We start from the raw sequence: 20,209 nt of genomic DNA, 5'->3' as shown, positions 1-20,209 counted from the left end.
AAAGAACAGCATTTGAAGGGATGAAGATCCGTCAGTCACACAGTGAGGAGGACGTCATTAGCATGTGATTTCTTCTGGTAACCTGGTAACTTTTCCCTTGAAGTGCTTTTGCGTCTGTTGTTCCATGTACTGTATTGTTTCAGCCCAAGACCTCTCCTGCCTTAAACACAAGTGAATCTGTTCTCCCTTCATTCTGTCCTTCTTGCTTAATGCCTGCCTTGTGTATGGTCGTGGTCGGTACCCACCTTTCTCAGTCCTTCTGAGTTCAGTACAGGGACACAGGGAGCAGTTCAGCTTGGAGAAGGGAGGAAAGAGAAGGCAAGAAAGACCGTCACAGGGAAGGAAGACAGGTCCTTGCTCTGCTTGGCTCTGGGTTAGAACTAGGGAGCTTCAGGGGGTTAGATGCCAAGCTCAGCCTAAAGGAAGACCTTCCTTCCCCAATTTGCAGTTGATTTTTAATAGGGAAGTAATATTGCAATACAAAGCAGAAGACTACAGGAGTACAGAAATAAAATATATATCCTCTATACTTCCCCACTTATTCCACTCCCTATAGACTATTTCTTTGAAGTTTCTATTCATTCATTCAAAAAATACTTCCAGAGGGCCTACTGTGTGCTGCACTCTGTTCTAGTTGCTGGGGACTCAGGGATGAACAGAACAGTCTAAGACCCTTGTACTCACAGACAGACAATAAATAAGACAAATATACAATGTGACGAGTACTAGGAAGAAAAGTGAAGCAGGATGAGGGGCTAGAGAGCTCTGGGGGTCATCAGGGAAGGGCTTTCGCAGGCTGTCACTTTGTGCAGAAATTTGAGTGAAGTGAGGGTGTGAACTGGCTTGTGACTCTTTGTCTCTTCCCCTCACTCCCTCTCGCTCAGTCTTTCCTTTTTTTCTCCCAGAAGCAGGACCATACATACTATTCTGCAGCTTGGCTTTCTCAAGTCATACTATGATGTAGACCTATTTCTGTGATGGTGTGTACAAACCCACCTTCGTTCTTTTTAATGCTGCACACAGTTCTGTATTTACATGTGTATATGTACACACACATATATATGTATATGTGTGTATGCATATATTTTAAAAGTGGGCTTAAACTGTAGACACTGTTTTGTTGCCAGCCCAGATGCAGAGCAGAGCCCAGGAATCCCATATTGGGGATGACGACTACGTGATGCAGTGACATGACTTGAGAGGCAGGAAACCTGCTGGGCTATTTTTCATGCTTCGTATAAAGTTTTATAAATGATAAATGACCTCCAGCCCTTCAGTCTGTTTTCCTTTCTTCGTTATCCCTATTTTATTCCTATTCTATTAGTCCTTCTACACTTCTGTTCTTCGCATCTGCTTGTTTCCCTGAGTCCCTTGGGGCACAGCAGAGAGGGGTGGTTCTCACTTAGGCTGTGCTGCGATTCAGGTGGCTGCACTCCAGGGTGTTTTTATTTTAAGGGGATGAAGACAGTACTTAAGGCACAGGGCAAATCTCGGGCTTAGTGTTGCCCTTGCTTGGGGAGGTTGTCTGGTGTGTGGGGTGGGGTGGGGGTGAACTCAGGCCCTGACTAGTCCTAACTAAGGCCCTGACACTGTCTCTAACTAAGGCCTGGAAGCTGTCCCTAATATAGGCCCTGATGCCGGCAATAACTAAAGTCCTGACACTATCCTGAGCTAATATCCTGACCCATCTCTAAACAAGGTCCTGACACTGTCCCTAAGAAAGCCCTGTTGCTGTCCCTAACAGGGCCTGAAGCTATCCCTGAGGCCCTGATGCTGTGCCTAACTCAGGCCCTGATAATGTCTTTAACTAAGACCCTGATGCTGATCCTAGCTAAGGCCCTGACATTGTCCCTAACTCAGGTCCTGACTCTGTCCCTAAGGCCCTGACATTGTCCCTAACTCAGGTCCTGACTTTGTCCCTAACTAAGACCCTGAAGCTGTCCCTAACACAGGCCCTGAGGCTATCCCTAACTCAGGCTCTGACTCTGTCCCTACCTCAAGCCCTGAGGCTGGTCCTAACTCAGGCCCTGATGCTCTCAATAACTAATCTTGACACTATCCCTAGCTCTTTCCCAGACTCTGTCCCTAGCTAATGTCATGACTCTGATCCTAACAAAAGCCCTGATGCTGTCCCTAACAAAGGCCCTGAAGCTACTCCTAACTCAGACCCTGCCACTGTCCATACCTAAGGCCCTAATGCTAGTCCTAATGCAAACCCTGATGCTAGGCCTAACTCAGGCTCTGATACTGGTCCTAACTAAGGCCCTGAAGCTGTCCCTAACATAGGCCTTAATGCCGTCAATAACTGAAGTCCTGACACTACCCTTAGGTAATGTCATGAGGCAACTCACCAAAGTCCCAACACTGTCCCTAAGTAAGCCCTGAGGCCATCGCTAACTCAGGCCCTGAGGCTGTCCCTAACTCAAGCACTGACCCTGTCCCTAATGGAGGCCCTGATACTGTGCCTAACTCAGGTCCTGGCAATGTCTTTAACTAAGACCCTGATGCTGATCCTAACTACGGTCCTGATGCTGGTCCTACGTCATGCCCTGACACTCTCCCTAACTAAGGCTCTGACGCTGTGCATAATATCTTGGTCTGTCCCTAATTCCCTGAGGCTTTCCATAACTAAAGACCTGACACTGTTTCTAACAGCCTGACTCTGTACCTGATACTGAATAAGCAGCCTCTCTGCACCAGTTTTGAATCGAATCTCAAGAACAGTGTTTTGGAAGAAATAGGAAAGATTAGTTTTATCACTCTGCCAGCCAATAGAGGACATAGCAGGCTCGTGCCCTCAACAACTGTGTGTCCCAGTGCGGGGAGGATTGGTGAGGTGTTTTATAGCAATGGTTCAAGGGTGTGGTTGCTGATAAGGATCAGGGTGTATACAGGGCCTGCACTCCTTTAATCTGGCCTCAGACAGTCTCTTGATGAGCTTCTCTGGAATGAAGAATGCTAACCTCTTCCATTTGTTGGGGGTTTTAGTTACTTAAGGAGCTCAAAAATATTGTTATGTGTATCCCTTGAGGCAGAACCAGGACCCTGCCTCAAGGCTGCACTGTTGTTTCTTGACTGTTCCTCCCTGTCTCTGCATCCCCTCCCTTCCCTGATTAGCAACTGTTCGAATCCACCCTTTGGAACTCAGGGAAGGTCCTGGAGTGTCTAGTCTATTCCCCACAAACAAGTTAGGAGGCACACAGAAAGGCTTCTGTGCCCAGGAGACCCACAGAGTCCCACTCAGTTTAACTCCTGCTCTTCTAGACACTCCCCAATCTTTAGGACAACAGGTTTTTGACAAAAAAAGGAATAATCATTTCAGATTGAGACATTAATCATAAACTTGGCACAGGAACTCGGTTTTAAGGGGACTCAGTTTTAATCCCCACTTCAGTTTTATCTTTCCCCACATCTTTCAGGCAACGGGGCAACGACTGCTCTGGCTGCTTCCTGCTGAAACTGGGGGCGGGGGCGGGCATCATCCTGCCTAAATCTGGGGGAATGGATACCAAATTACAAATATTTGTGTTCCAAGTCCTGGACCTGAGACTCATATGATTAAGATCTCAATCCCTTGGTCTGCCATTTTGGTGCAACCAACCCAGTTACAATAGGAGGGGTAACAACTGAAACTTTAATAGTAAAAGTACATCCCATTCCCTTAGGAATTCAGGAGAATAAGTCTGAAACCCAGTCTGGAACTGGCACTTCGGAGAGACTTTGTAGCCAGTTGTCTAATTCTACCTAAGTAGGTCTTAACTTCTGATGTAGTATTAACATATCCATAACAGGAGCTATTGACCACTACACATATGTCTCATCTTTCTATTAGTATCTGATCTAACATCATTGTTTAAAATTTAATAGTTAAGAGAGGAGTCCTTGAAAACGTACAGTTGCAGCTACCAGCAGACATTGTTTTGAAAATGGCCAGTGGCATCCCAAGTCTGACATAGCTCAGAAATTCAAGTTCAACAATACAGGAATGTGGGGACTTCCCTGGCAGTCCGGTGGTTAAGACATCATCTTCCAATGCAGGGGGTGCTAGTTTGATCCCTGGGTGGGGAGCTAAGATCCCACATGCCTCGTGGCCTAAAAACCAAAACATGAAACAGAAACAATATTGTAACAAATTCAGTAAAGACTTAAAAAATGGTCCACATCAAAAAAAAAAATCTTGAAAAAGAAAACAAAAAAACAATACAGGAATGCATCTAAAATCACATCTACAATGGTCACTTAGCTTTACCTTGGATGTCTGAAGCATAGTTACTCCTTTTTGACTGTCAAATGCATTCCCCTCCTCAATGCCAAAGCAGATGTACAATGCATGTCCGAAAGGCTACAAAATGGGCCTCTTTGGTCAGTAAAATTTAAGTTAAACCATGTATAAGCCAAAGTAACTTCCTCACACCTCAATACGTGAAGAGTTTTTTTCCCTTTTGATTACAAGTTTTTCAATAGAGAGCATTCATGATCAAAATATCAATCCCTCAATGCCAGAGTGATTCAGCTGTTTGGTCCAGGTGTAGATCATGTCCCTCAGCGCTAGGCCTCCTTTATATTTGCCTAGTTAATCCACATTGGGGGAATACTGATCAGGTATCATGAACATGCTCAGAGGTATGTTAATGAGAAAATGCTTTATATAGGCCATACATTTTATTATTCATACCCAATTGTCACACAAGCATTGTACATGTGCTTTTAGCAGTAGACCTAAAGCAAACAGTGATACATCATGAGTAATTACATTCTGATAATTTCACTAGGTAGTTTTCCTTTCCTCCTAAACATCAGGGCAAAAGTGAAGCCAACACAGTAACTTTCATAAATACAGACTTCAATACAGAGGTGTCATTTACCCAACTGCTCAAAGTCCTAAGTAGCTCCAGGGGAAGGACTTCCCTGTGTCTGGAAAACACAGATCAAAGCCAGTAACAAAAAAACAAAAACGTTATAACCATATTCACCAGTTCACCCAGTAACCAATCCTTTCGTTAACTTTTTATGAAGCCATCAGATTCTCCATTAAGATTTTTCATTTCTTACCCAGTTTGGCGTTATGATACGAAATTTATCAGAGACCTGTGTTTACCAAAAGGTCCTCCACATAGATCTTCTTGAAGATGGAGCACTTTTCCAAAGTGTTAGAGCACAACAATAACTATCTATAAATCACATAAAGACTTAAAAGGTCACTGTTAAGCATTTGATCACAATGTAAATGACAAAAGAAACAATTACTGCTGTTACATGAAACATTTAAAAATAACTAGAATTATGACTGATAACATTTTACCAGGACATACTAGAGTTTTAGGAATTCCATGTAATGTAACATACTAATCAAACATTTCTCTCTGAGGTGGCTCAGGGGCCTTCTAAAGCACCTCAAAGTTAGCTGGAGATAAAAAGAACTGTTAGAATCGGCCAAACAACACTTATTCACTGAACCAAAGTAAGGAGATTTCAAACACAAATACAGATCACAGACACAGGCAGAGGAACTCACAAGCTGTTATTAAAAGCAGCGTTCCGGGCTTCCCTGGTGGCGCAGTGTTTGAGAGTCCGCCTGCCGATGCAGGGGACACGGGTTCGTGCCCCGGTCCGGGAAGATCCCACATACCGCGGAGCAGCTGGACCCGTGAGCCATGGCCGCTGAGCCTGCGCGTCCAGAGCCTGTGCTCCGCAACGGGAGAGGCCACAACAGTGAGAGGCCCATGTACCACAAAAAAAAAAAAAAAAAAAAAAGCAGCGTTCCAAGAAAACTTTGGAGGGAGAAACCAAAGCCAGTCTTGCCCTAACCCACTTCCAACAAAATCCATTTACCCAACTAAATTTAATCCAATAGAAAATCCTGGTCATGCACAACTCTTTCCTCAGTTTTCCCTTTTCACAAATTTTCATCACCTTCTGTATCCATCTTATTTTGCCCCTTATTTTCTTCTGCATTCAGAAACTAACAGCTCTACTACAAAGTGACTTTCTTTTCTCTTTGTACCATCAGCCTGGTACCTAGCTGCTCACTTTCTTTATTGCGTAGCTTCGTAAATGCTTGAACATATGGAACTTCTTTTGTCTTTCTCTTCCTGTGACAAAAGAACTCTAGCTGAAGGATGGTATAGTCATTTAGGCTCCCACTCAAAGACCACCCTTCCTCATTTTCAAGAATGTATCCATACATTGGCCAGACAAAATTACAATAGAATTGCATTCTTTTCTTAGTCTTAGGTTTACAACTACAGGTTGAGCAGTCGGCCAGGGTTTTGCCCATTGGCTCTCCGATGGAATTGAAGAAGAAGCACTTCCTATGTCTGAACCATAGAACACTCATACGCGGACTAAGAACAAAACAAAATCCTCACCACTAATGGAAGCCTCAAACCAAAGGAACCAGAAACCAAACAGAAACCAAAAACCAAACAGCACAAGACTCAAATCAGCTTCCAAGTCTCAACTTAGCCTGTGACCTCGGTCCAAGGGGTGCACCTTCCAAATGAGATTTCCTGGAATGAAAAGTCACCCAAATGGGAACCAAAGTTCCCCCAAATGTACAGGGCTAAAAGGACCTCAGAGTGCATGCCAGGGGAGTTACCACATGCTGGCTGAGGTATCGAAACATCCTAAATGCTACTTTTCTGGTTCCCCAAAATAGTCCCTTGGAGTAGGACATTCAGGGCAGCCCAGGCAGGAGGAAGAGAGGAACATCCTCAAGGCAAAGATGGCCTTGGCAGTTGCTAGGGTGGTCCCTCTTCCACCATCTTCTCCTGCCCCAGAGTTCCAACTGCTGGGATGGCAGATGGGGTATGACTGGGGCTTGGCCTCTCCAGGCAAGGGTCCCAGGCAGTCTGGCCTCTAAAGGAATTCTCCAACCCTACACTCTCTCAAAAGAGGCTGGCATGGAGAAAATCAGAAGTGTCCAATCAAGTCAGGGGACCCACAGGGGCCTTCCCCAAGTCAGCCCCATATTGGGTACTAAACTTGATGCCGAAAACTCGACCTCTGTGCACCAGTGCACCAAATCGAATCTCAGAGACAGAGGTTTGGAAGAAGTAGAAAAGAATAGCTTTACTGCTTTGCCAGCCACAGGGGGACACAGAAAACTCGTGTCCTCAAAAACTGTGTGTCCCAATGCAGGAGGATCTGGTGAGGAGTTTTACAGCAATGGTTTAAGGACACAGTTGCTCCTAAGGATTAGTGTGTGTACAGGGCCTTAACTCCCTTTAATCTGGCCTCAGATGGTCTCTTGATGAGCTTCTCTGGAATGAAGAATGCTAAAATCTTCTATTTTGTGGGGGTTTTAGTTTGGTAAGGAGCCCAAAGATACTCTTATGTACATCCCTTTAAGGCCTTGAGGCTGTCCTTAACAAAGGCCCTCAACTTATCTTTAACTGAGGCCCTGACACTAACTAAGGACTGAGGCTGTCTCTAACTAAGGCCCTGAGTCTGTCTTTAACTAATGGCCTCACTCTTTCCCTAACTAAGGCCCTGACACAGTCCCTGACACGGCCCCTAATAACATGAGCTGTCCCTCATTAATGCCCTGATGCGGCCCATAACTGATGTACTGAAGATGGCACTAAGGTCCTGACCATGTCACTGATGACCCCAAATGTCTCTTACTAAGGCCCTCAAGTTACCTCTGAGGCCCTAAAGATGTCCATAACTAAGTCCCTGACACTATCTCTAAGACCCTCAAGTTATCTTTAACTGAGGCCATGACAATGTCCCTAACAAAGGACTTGATGCTGTCTCTAACTAAGGCCCGGAGTCTGTCTTTACCTAATGGCCTCACTCTTCCCCTAACTATGCCCTGACGCTGCCCCTAACCAAGGCCCTGACACTCTTCTTAACTAAGGACTTGCCGCTGTCCCTACGTAAAACCCTGACACTGTCTGTAACTAAAGACCTGACTCCTTCCCTAACTAACACCCTAGTTTTGGCCCTAACTAATGCCCTGACACTGATTCTAATTATGGCCATGATGCTGGCTCTAAGGCCCTGAATATATCCCTAAGTAACAGCCTGACTTTTGACTAACTAAGGCTCTCACGTTATCTCTAACTTAGGCCCTGACGCTGTCCCTTATAGTTTAAGCTGTCACTAAATAATGCCCTGATCCTGTCCATAACTAAGGCCCTGAATATGTCCCTAAGTACATCTCTGACGATGTCCCTAACAGCCCGAACTGTCTCTCCAAGTTATCACTGAGGCTCTGACACTGGCCCTTCCTAAGGCCTCACCCTGGGACTGTCCCAGGCTGCTGAGCAGTTTTCTCTTGTCTGCATCTCTAGACAGCTGCCTGCCATTGGCCACTCTAAGATTCTACGATGCAGTGGTCCCACGTGGGATGTGCCTGTGTAGGCTCACCTGCGGGAGGAGAGTCATGGCCACTCCGCCCTCCAGGGGACTGCGGCTCAGGGTAGGAATCTCTCAGCCAGTGTCTGGACACAGGGTTCTGTGTCCTTGTTTGTTGTAAATCCCTTGGAGTTACCTCTAACATTTTTTAAATGGATATCGCCCCCTCAGCATATTTATAATATAAATTATTTACCACATTAAAATTCAGGAATGACATTATTAGAATGAGCAGGAGAACACTGGATGCCCCCCCAATGATCTATTACTTGGAGGATTTAAAATTCTAATGAGAAAACACTCACTCTCCTCACCCTCTTGGGCGTCAGCACAAGGCGGGAATCAGCTGCATCCTTTATTTATCCCTCTGATTTTCCAGAACCTTTCCTTCCAGGAGAAATCTCTGGGCTCTGCGGGAACTGTGAGTGGTGGTCATCAGGTAAATCTGAGACTGAAAAGCAAGAGGAAAAGAGACAGAGGAGGAGATGAGAATCGGTGACGGGGAGAAGCAGTGGCGTCCACGTTCAATCGCAGGCTGAGAGTCTGGGTTAGTCTCCAGCGAATCTAAGGACCACCAGGGTCTGGCCCCACTGGCCTTGTCACCTGGTGTGGGGACTGGGGACAGCCAAACCCCCATGGCCACTCTCAGAGATACCAGGAAGGTGGGAGGGCACCCCTGAGAGCCAGATTGAAAATGGTCACGCTGTGAAATAATAAGATGCCCTTTCAGAAAAGTGAAGACTGTTCTCTTGGTTCTCAAAGACTTGCAAATACTCTGTGTCCTTCTGGAGGCATGCTGAAGCCTTCAGCCTTTGAGGGCAGTAATGGGAGTGCATCTGGGCTCAAAAGCATCCAGCACTCACTCCCTGAGGGTGCTGAGGATGACCCGTGTCCACCCCTCGGGTGCTGTGGGGCCTGAAATCCCCTGATCACCGAGGACGGGAGGGGCCGCACAGACACTCCACTGGACCACCGGGGGTCTGGCTGCTGGGCTCCAGTCCTCTATCAGATACATGGTTTGCAAACATCTTGGGCCATTTTGGATGGTGGATTATCTTATTCCTTGCTCCTTTTATACACAACTGTTTTTCATCTTGAGGAAGTCCAATTCATCTATTTTGTCTTTTGTTGCTTGTGCTTTTGGTAGCAAATCTAAGAAATCATGACCAAATTGAAGGTCATGAAGATTTACTATCATGTTTTCTTCTATGAGTTTTATAAATTTGGTTCTTACATCTAGGCCTTTGGTCCATTTTGTGTTGATTTTGTAATCGGGGTGGGGGAGGTAAGGGTCCAACTTTATTCTTCTGCATGTGGGTATCCAGTTGTTCTAGCACCTGTGCTAACTGTTTGGGAGAAAATACCTGCAAATGATGTGACCAAAAAGGGTGTAATTTCTAAAGTATACAAATAGCTGATACAACTCAAAAAAAAAAATCAAAAAGTGGGCAGAAGGTCTAAATAGACACTTTTCCAAAGAAGACATACAGATGGCCAATAGGCACGTGAAAAGATGCTCCACATCGCTAATTATTAGAGAATGCAAATCAAAACTACAGTGAGTTATCACCTCATAGTGGTCAGAATGGCCATCATTAAAATGTCTACAAATAAATGCTGGAGGGGGTGTGGAGAAAAGGAAACCCTCCTACACTGTTGGTGGGGAGGTAAACTGATGCAGCCACTATGGAAAACAGTATGGAGGTTCCTCAAAAAACTAAAAATAGAATTACAATATGAACCAGCAATCCCACTCCTGGGCATATATCCAGACAAAACTATAATTCAAAGAGATACGTGCACCCTAGCGTTCACAGCAGCACTATTCACAATAGCCAAGACATGGAAGCAAGCTCAATGTCCCTCAAAAGATGAATGGCTATAGAAGATGTGGTACATATGTACAATGGAATATTACTCAGCCATAAAACAGAATGAAATAATGCCATTTGCAGCTACATGGATGGACCTAGAGATTATCACACTAAGTGAAGTAAGTCATAGAGAGAACGACAAATACCATATGATATCACTTATATGTGGAATCTAAAATGAGACCCAAATGAACCTATATACAAAACAAAAACAGACTCACAGATTTAAGAAAACAGACTTGTGGTTGCCAAGGGGAAGACAGGGGGGAGGGATGGATTGGGAATTTGGGATTAGTAGAAGCAAACTATTATATATAGGGTGGATAAACAACAAGGTCTTACTGTACAGCACAGGGAACTATATTCAGTACCCTGTAATAAACCATAATGGAAAAGAATATGAAAAACAGTATGTATATATGTATGTGTGTGTGTGTGTGTGTGTATATATATCTGAATCACTTTGTTGTACAGCAGAAATTAACATGACTTTGTAGGTCAACTATTCTTCAATAAAATAAATTTTTTAAAAATTAGGTTGAGATTATACCATCAATTAATTTGAAGTCACTTTTATAAAGCAGGCCTTATTTCCCTTGTCCTTTCATCCTGGGACAAATGTGTAACAGATAGAAACTAAGCTGGATTACTCCAGGCTGAACTCATATCACACAGAACTTTAATTGTTGAACAAACCATTAATACCAGTTACACCATGGGATGTCCTGATTCAATATCAAGTTTGTAAACCTTGTATCAAGCCTGCAGAATCCACTAAATTTGGAAATTCAAACTGAAATGAAGCCAACTATCCCATGACTTCTCTAAAACTAGTTATACAACAATCGATTGGAAACCATATGCAATCAAATGAATGTGGACAGAAACAACTCCACCCTTCCTTTGTTTTCGTTTTAGATGAAGACGGTATTTAAGGTGATGTCTTGGGCCATTCCAAGGTGTTACTCAATTCCCTGGGTATCTCCCATGCACACAGGATGTACACGTGTTAGTTAACTTGTTTGTGCAACTACATGAAGGTAGTTAATACCACAAAACTGGATACGTAAAATGAATTAAACGCTAAAGTCATGTTTTGTATTCGTAATGACAATGAAAAAAAAGTGTAGTGCTGATATTTGTTACAAAAACGAACGTTAAAAACATCTTTAGTGAAAAAAGCCATACAGAAAAGGCCACCCAGGGCTTCCCTGGTGGCGCAGTGGTTGAGAGTCCGCCTGCCGATGCAGGGGACACGGGTTCGTGCCCCAGTCCGGGAGGATCCCACATGCCGCGGAGCAGCTGGGCCCGTGAGCCATGGCCGCTGAGCCTGCGCATCCGGAGCCTGTGCTCTGCAATGGGAGAGGCCACAACAGTGAGAGGCCCGCGTACCACACACAAAAAAAATGTTTGTTCTACCCAAAGCCATCAACAAACAGTGCCAGGAAAACTAGACACCAGTCTCCAAAGAATGACACTGGTCACCCACTGCACATAAAACTAACTAAAGTGCACAATATTCCACACTAAACCCTTTCTCTCCTGAGTGCCCTGAAGAGGCACCCCACCCACCCTGCAGTCAGCTGCACAGGAAGATTTTCCACACTTGCTCATTTTTTCCTCTTGTGGAGTCTCCTCACCGGTGGTTCCTGAGAAAACCCAGCTCCTGTTAGTGTGGACAATGCCTCATGGTCCAGAAACCTAAGCCCTGACAGGAGACAAAGCTCCTGTCTGCTCGTCACAGAGCAAAGCCTGTGGGCAGGGTGCACCTGTGCCCCCAAGGTCAGACAGGTGGGTTCGGCGCCCCCTGTGGGACGTCAGAGAAGCGCCGGGAGTGCCGCACTCACAAACCCAGAGGCCTCATCCGGGAGGCAGTTCTGCTGTGTATACTAAGTTTGGAAATCCAAACTGAAATGGAGCCAAGTATCTCTCTGTATCTTCTCAAAAGAGGGTTAAGGAACAATTAATCAGAAACCATATGTAATGAAATGAATGTAGACACAAACTTCACAACTTAAACCAATTCACTCAAAATTGCCCATAGACAAATTTAAATTACCAAACTATAAAAATCCTAGAAAAAAAAGAAAATCTACATGACTTTGGGTCTGGTGACCTTACTCAGAAAACCAAAAGACAAACCACAAACTGCAAGAAACTATTTCCAAAACACGTATCCGATAAAGGATCTGTACTCAAATTATGCCAACAACACCATTAAAATTTGGTAAAGATTGAAACACACACCTGACCCAAGAAGATAAACAGGCAGTAAATAAGCATACAAGAATAAGCTCAAGATGCTGGTGGATGCACGTGCAACCAGCTTCAGAAGACAGTTTGGCAGTTTTCTCCAAATCTAAACATTCTCACCTTAGGATCCAAGAAGTGTGCCTCTTGTATTTAGACAACTGCTTTGAAAAACTGTGTTCAAACCAAAACTAGCATCAAGTAATGCACAGCAGCTCTATTATAATGGCTAAAAACTTAAAGATATCAGGATGTCCTTCTGTAGATGAATTCATAAGCAAATTAGGGCACATACATGTCAAGGGGAGCAGAATACACCACCCCAAAATATGCCCATTTGACAAAAGGATTATTTTGGACGGATTAATTTAAGAAACGGGGGCTTCCCTGGTGGCGCAGTGGTTGAGAGTCCGCCTACCAATGCAGGGGACATGGGTTCGTGCCCCCGTCTGGGAAGATCCCACATGCCGCGGAGCGGCTGGGCCCGTGGGCCATGGCCACTGAGCCTGCGCGTCCAGAGCCTGTGCTCTGCGACTGGAGGGGCCACAGCAGTGAGAGGCCCGCGTACCGCATAAAAAAAAAAAAGAAAAGAAAAGAAACAGACCCAAGAGAATCTTTCAAAACCAAGTAGAAAATGCCCTTTTATGAGGTAAATTTACAATTATTAAGGATATCTCCATTTGTAAGGGTATGTCCCTCTCTGGACCAGGAATTGAATGATGACTAAATATCAGGAAAAGCTTGTTGGGACTTCCCTGCTGGTCCAGTGGTTCAGACTCCATGCTCCCAATGCAGGGGACCAGGGTTCAATCCCTGGTCAGGGAACTAGATCCCGCATGCTGCAAATAAGAGCCCGCATGCCGCAACTAAAGATTCCACAGGCCTCAACTAAGACCCAGCGCAGCTAAGTAAATAAATGTTTGAAAAAAAAAAAGCATGTCAATGAAACAGGCCTGGATATAAATCTGTGTAACAACCATACCCTTGTTTACAGGGCTTTGCCTAATAACCTCCCTTAAGTGGCTGCCTCCATTCCCTAACATCTTTTTTTGTTCTCAGCAGAAGCATTTAAGGTAATGGCTTGGGCCATTTCAGGGAGTGACTCAGTTTTCCTGGGTATCTTTCAAGTATACAGGAGGTATGCATGGTATATATTAAACTTCTGATTGTTTTCTCCAGTTCATCTCCTTTTCATTACAAGGGAGATCTCAATGAAGAACACAGAAGAGTAGAGGGAAAATTATTTTTTCTCTCATATACATGCAATGCAATAGCATTCAGCAATATAAAGGAATGGACCATCAACCCGGGACAAAAAAAAAAAAAAATAGATGCATCTAACACTTACATTGCTGAGTGAAAGAGTCCAGTCTGAAGAGCTACACACTGTATGACCTCCTTCATATGACATTCTAGAAAAGGCAAAACTGACACGGTAAACAGTTTACGGAATATGTGGTTGAAACAGTCCATATGATACTTCAGTGGTGAATAGCTGTCACTATGCATTTGGCTACACCCACAGATCTTTACAACCCAACAAGTAAATTACAATCTATTCAAATTTAGCTACTTAGGATATGGGAGTGTCAAAGACTGGCATACAGAATGTAACAAAGAATCTAACTGATTCAGAAATGTATGAAAAAACTCACTGTTGGTGGTGGGACAAAATGGGCTGACCTAAGTTAACTTTGGAAATGAGCAGACTCTGTAGGCCAAAGGCAAAATATGCCATACACACACAGCGGACTCTAAGTTCTTTCCCATGAGGGGTAGCAGCTGACAGTACTGAAACTACTATATCAGTAATCGAATGGAACAAGCAGTGAATTTAATAAACGACAAATGGAGGAAGCCAGGTTTCTGACCACTGGAGTGGGAAGTCACAGACAAAGAGAGAAGGTTACAATATTCATGTCATAACAGATCCGGTTGGAGACATCAGTATAAACTCTCTTTAGCCTGCACATAGTTCCACATGGAAATCTTTATGATTATGTGTATATGCATAGGCTGGGATACATGCATATATTTCCATGCACTGTCAGCCGAGCATATTTAGCTCCCACATGTAAGTTTTTAACACCATTCTCTAATAAAAGGAACAAGGGCTCTTTGAAGAAAGGGCTGATGCTAGGACTGAGACAGTAAATAGATGAAGCAGGATAATCTTAAAATATCAGAAAGTAAAGAAGTACCAAAAATTTTAAAAAACCCACAAAAGAAAAATTATGTAAAATGAAAACAAGAGCAAATGGAAAAAGCTCTCAACAGCCAAAGCAAGAATGAACTAAGCAGTCTAATAATGTAGTGCTGGATCATAACCAAAAGTTTACAATAAATATTCACGTGTCCAAACTGGTAAAAATAAATTACACAGTTTTTGGTGAATGGTGTTAAATAGAAATCTCCTATGCAGAAAGCTTCTAAACAATGTATATAGCCACTCAGCTGTCCATCAAGGATGTGAAGCTAACCCCTCTCTCCTCAAGTGTGGCTTCTGCATTATGACTTCCTCCTACATAAGACATACAGGATGGACATGGGAAAAAATTAACCTCACTGTGGGAAAACTTGACAAACATTACCTCAGCTAGGTGACCAAAATTAAGAATATAAGTGAGAAGTTCCCTTAAGAGCCTGTCCTCTTGATATATAGTGAAGAGGAAGCACTTCACCTCTGTGGTCTGCTTTTTCAAAGCCAAGTCTAACCACGACAAAACCACCAAGCAAATCCCAGCACCCGGCAGTCTATACAATACCTGAGCAGCCCTCCATGCTGTCAAGGTCATGGAAGCAAGGAGAGTCTGAGCAACTGTCAGAGCCAAGAGGAGACTAAACAGATGATGACCCCATGTCCTATGCGACCCTGGAACAAGGAAAGGTATAACAAAGGGAACGTGAATAGGGACTTCAGTTAATAATAAAGTATCAGTATTTCTTCATTATTTGTGATGATTCTGTAGAAAATTAGACAGGAAAAAGTAAAAGTCAAATATGAGAAAACTACTGTAACAGGAAATCTAGAGGAAATGGGTGATTTCTTTGTAAAAACACATTACCAAAATGAACCCTAAATTAAGGAAAACACAAAAAGACCAATTAATCACTGAGGAACCTCTTCCCCTACTGGTTATCCTATCACTGTTCCAGGCTTTCCCTCTCCTGGGACAGGGAAGGAGCAGGGACAGAGCTGTTTGGCAGTTCCCCTAGTATATGACCCCACCCAGTGTCTTCACCTCCCCCAGCCACGCCTACCCAGTGAGGACACCTGAGGATGGATCAAGGAGTATTGATTTGGATGTGTCAACTAGGACTTTTTTTTATTCCCAGCAACTGGACACACTTACTGAAGTAAAATAAATTAGTATTTATTGTAAGGGTAGAAATACATTAATACTTGCAAGTGGCAGGTTGAAGACTGGGTTTGGACCTGGCAGGTCCAGGGGCTCACACTGTCTCAGTGTGACCTTGCTTCTCTGCAAACTTTTGTCCCGCTCAGCGCCTTTGGGGGACCCCATTCACAGGCACAGGCTCTCTCACTGCACTTGGGCCAACAGCAGTTCTAGGCTGACAACCACTCACCATCCATTTTCCGAGAAAGAGTTTCTCCTTTTCCTGGATTCCAAGAAAGTCATGGTTTTAAAATGCCTTTGGTCTGGCTTGGGTTGCATTCTCATCCTTGACCCATCACCAGAAGATGGAAAATGGGACTGGCTAGATGTGGGCTGTAAACCCATCTTCGAGCTGGGTGGAACATGGGGTCATCCTTCTGGAACTGTTTGGACTGGAAGCAGGTGAGATGTAATTCTCAAAGGAAAACTGAGGCACTTGGGCATGACAACAGATGCTGGCCGGGAGAAAGCAACAGATTCTATGTCAATGACAGCTCACTGCACAGCACAGAATCTGACACAAAAGGAAGAAAGGGGTTCACTTAGGGTCAGGGGCTACAGCTACTTATCCAGTGCTTTTACTGTCCTCCCAAGACTGCAGGAAGTTCTTTCACTTGCTGAAAAGGTAGGATTATTCTTGATGGTAAACTCAAGTCTCCTGCCTTGGGCACCAGGTCCTCACATCTCAGAGGATGGCCCAGAAGAGCCCATGTGCCCTCAGAAGACACACACACCTCATTCCTGCCCCTGAGAGGTGGGAGCCCTGAGTTATGCCGTCTCCCTGGCCATATTAATTGCCTATCCCTGAAAAACAATACTGCTCCTTTTCCAGTTTCTTCTGTCTCCTTTACTAAGGGAAGAAACCAAATGCTAGGGTGGTAAGGAAACTCTTGTGCAATGAAGTAACGGGAGGCTCGAGAATTCTTCCATGCCATGGAACCCATAGTCGGCAGGCTTTCCAGAGGCCACATGGATGCATATGGCTCTCCAAGACAATGGCAGTGGCAGTGTAAACCTCACACTGGGAGGTCCAGTTGCTCCCATATCTTTGATTCTTAATGAATATGCATGTCAAAAGTTTCTAAGGACTGAAAGGACAGAGGATTGCAGGGCCATGGTCTGCTGTATGGGTGTTGTGTCAGGGCCACACTCCAATGTTTAGAGGATTATCACCTCTCTTGGCAAGCTACAAGGCTGTGAGGGGGAGGCCTTTTTCTCAACCACATGGATGTTGGTAGTTGAAACTTCTCAAAGGAATGTGTACACTACCCAGGTAGCTCTTGAATTGCCCAGCATCATGGTCAGCTCCATATCTGTGCATGAGGGCCTGACAATGCCCAGGCTGGACTGAGCTAGAGGACCACAGATGCCTGCCTGGATAGTCAGAGGTCGAGGGCTGTCCTGCCTGAGACTTGATCATCTATTCATGCCCACTCAGATGGGACAAAGGATGCCTCCAGTGCCAGGAGGGCCCCACCAGCCCTCAAGAAGGCAGCATCCGGGGGCTGGCAGGTCACTGCACCCAGTTCTGTATAAATCCACACATGTCCACTGAGTGCCCTCCTGTCTGGGCTGTGCTGGAACCTGGGGCTGCCCAGGCAGAGTAGGGCCAGCATCACCCTTCCCAGGTGGGAGGTCAGAAGGAAACCATGCATGACTTCTGACACCCTCCCCAATCCTTGACAGAGGTTGAGCTGGATAAGAAACAGTCCGAGACAAGAACAGACATTTCATTCTTCTCTCAGAGCCCAGGACTGTGGGTAGGAAGGCCAGAAAACCAGTTATTGACCTCAGCTCCCTGACTCCTGTTTGACCCAGGGCAAGTCCTATCCATTCTGGAGGCTTCAGAGAGAAGAAGAGGGGAGGGCAATGAGGGCCAATTGTGCTTAAACCTAACTCTAACCTTTACCCTAAGAACCCTAACCTCTAACCGTAACCCCCTAACAACCCTAGCCTCAGACTCCTAGACCCTCGCCCCTGACCCCCAAACTCTAATCCCTGACCATGACCTTTAACCACAGCCCTCTACAATGACCCATAACCCTAAACCGTGACCCCTGAACCCTCACACTGATTCAACCCCAGGCCTAAAGCCTGGCCTAGTGGGTACCGAGAAAGGATCTATGAACTCTCAAATAAACCAAGGAATTAAATCTTCCTGACCACGAATTTAGCAATGGTTTCTTAGATTTGACAGTAAAGCATAAGAAATGAAAGAAAAAAATAGATAAATTGGATTTCCTCAAAATTACAAACCTTTGTGCATTAAAAGAGGCTATCCAGAAAGTAAAAAGGCCACAGAACTGAAAAAAATATTGGCACATGATATATCTGATAAGACTCTTTATCTAGAATATACCCAGGACTCTTACAACTCATCAACAAAAAGACAAACAATACAATTTTTGAAATGGACAAATGACTTGCATGGACTGTCCTCCAGGCAAGACATACAAATGGTCAACAAGGACACGAAAAGATATCAAACATCAGTGGCGCAGTGGTTGAGAGTCCGCCTGCCGATGCAGGGGACACGGGTTCGTGCCCCAGTCCGGGAAGATCCCAAATGCAATGGAGCGGCTGGGCCCGTGAGCCATGGCCGCTGAGCCTGCACGTCCAGAGCCTGTGCTCCGCAACGGGAGAGGCCACAAAAGTGAGAGGCCCGCGTACCGCCAAAAAAAAAAAAAAAAAAAAAAAAGAGTAGTAGCCCCCGCTCGCCGCAAGTAGAGAGCCCGCGCACAGCAATGAAGACCCAACACAGCCAAAAAATTAAAAATAAAATAAATTTTATTTAAAAAATGGTTTAAATGGTAAATGTTATGTGTTTTTAATCCCAATGGAAAAAATGAATGAAATAATGATCAATGTTACAATGCGGATAAACAATGAAAACATCCCAAGTGAAAGAAGCCATACAGAAAACCACCCAGATCATGGTCATCTTGTACACTTTCAATCCAGCAAGGTTTTTAAAGTGAGGACAAGCCCCAGTGATGGTTCCAAGAAGAGAAAACTGGATTTGAATAGAAAAATACATTTCCACAACGCTGGGGCAGCTGGTGAAAGTTGAAGCAGGTGTGTGGATAGGATTATAATGTGGAAATCATAATTATTCCTCATTTTGGGATTATGTGCTGGTTCCCTGAGAGAGTGGCCCTCACACTCTCACAGGGTAAAACAAACTGGAGTATTCTGTGAATGTGGAAAACTTTATACTGCTATTTAAAGTTTTTTATACACTTAAAATTTACTAGAAAATAAAGTACTTATCAAACCAACCATGTCATACCATGCCAGAAATACAGACATCAAACTCTGTTATAGAGGCCAAGCCCTACCCAGACCCAGTTCGCCCACAGTGGGGATGCTAATCACCCTTGTAGGAGTCCACATACTACAAGAGGCACCATGGGAAGATTATATTCGGAGCCACGATGTCTTGGGTGCTGTGGATGACCTGGATGTAGATGAAACAGTGGGATTTCTGAATTCTAGTTTTCCACATTCAACCACCAAAACACTGTTACGGCTAATAAATGAATTCAGTAAAGCTGCAGGATACAAAAAATAAAAAACAATGCACAAAAATCATTTGTGATTCTATACACTGATAATGAACCATCAGAAAGGGAAATATTTTTTTAATCCCACTTACAATTGCATCCAAAAAGATAACTAGGAGTAAATTTAATCAAGGACGTGAAGGACCTGCACACTGAAAACTGGAAGACACTGATAAAGAAAACTGAACAGACAAAAATAAATGGAAATATACCCCATGTTCATGGGTAAAAAGAATATTGTGAAAATATGCATTCTAAGGTGGGACTTCCCTAGCCATCCAGGGGTTGGGACTCTGCGCTCCCACTGCAGGGGGCGCAGGTTCCATCCCTGGTTGGGGAACTAAGATCCCACATCCTGCATGCCACATGGTGTGGCCCCAAATTTTTTTTAATTAAAAAAATATATGCATTCTAGCCAAATTAATGTACACATTCAACGCAATCCCTACCAAAAGTCCAATGACATTTTCCATAGAAACAGAACCAACAATCTTAAGACGTGTGTGGAGCCACAAAGGACCCAGAAGAGCCAAAGCGACCCTGAGGAAGGAGAACGGGCTGGAGGCATCTTGCTCCCTGACTTCACACTTCATCACGAAGCTACAGTCCCAAAAAAGTGTGGAACTGGCACAAAGACAGGCACGCGGACCAGAGGGGCAGAGCAGAGAGCCCAGGAATCAACCTACAGGTATGTGGTCAGTTAATTCACAAGGAAGGAGCCAAGAACATACACCAGGGAAAGGACAGTCCCCTCAATAAACGG

General features: G+C 44.4%; 2 long non-coding RNA genes across 4 annotated transcripts in view; one reads left to right on the top strand and one right to left on the bottom strand.

The window, feature by feature from the left end:
- LOC117309489 (uncharacterized) overlaps positions 1–7,992 on the top strand; it is a 31,061-nt gene extending 23,069 nt beyond the window's left edge. For both annotated transcript variants that reach the window (XR_012328382.1, XR_012328381.1), the window contains exon 4: positions 6,229–7,992. This is a non-coding gene — a long non-coding RNA (uncharacterized lncRNA). The remainder of the gene's footprint in view (positions 1–6,228) is intronic.
- Positions 3,357–20,209, bottom strand: part of LOC117309488 (uncharacterized) — a 28,049-nt gene continuing 11,196 nt past the window's right edge. The window contains exons 2-4 of one of the 2 annotated variants that reach the window (XR_012328380.1): positions 15,251–15,357; positions 8,667–8,812; positions 3,357–4,092 (exon numbers count right to left, since the gene is read on the bottom strand). This is a non-coding gene — a long non-coding RNA (uncharacterized lncRNA). The remainder of the gene's footprint in view (positions 4,093–8,666; positions 8,813–15,250; positions 15,358–20,209) is intronic. The other variant, XR_004523830.2, reaches the window with a different exon arrangement.

Source organism: Tursiops truncatus, chromosome 20 (genome assembly GCF_011762595.2).
Source record: "Tursiops truncatus isolate mTurTru1 chromosome 20, mTurTru1.mat.Y, whole genome shotgun sequence".
NCBI lineage: Eukaryota > Metazoa > Chordata > Mammalia > Artiodactyla > Delphinidae > Tursiops > Tursiops truncatus.
Note: the sequence above shows the minus strand (reverse complement) of the source record. Positions and strands in the feature narration are given on the sequence as shown.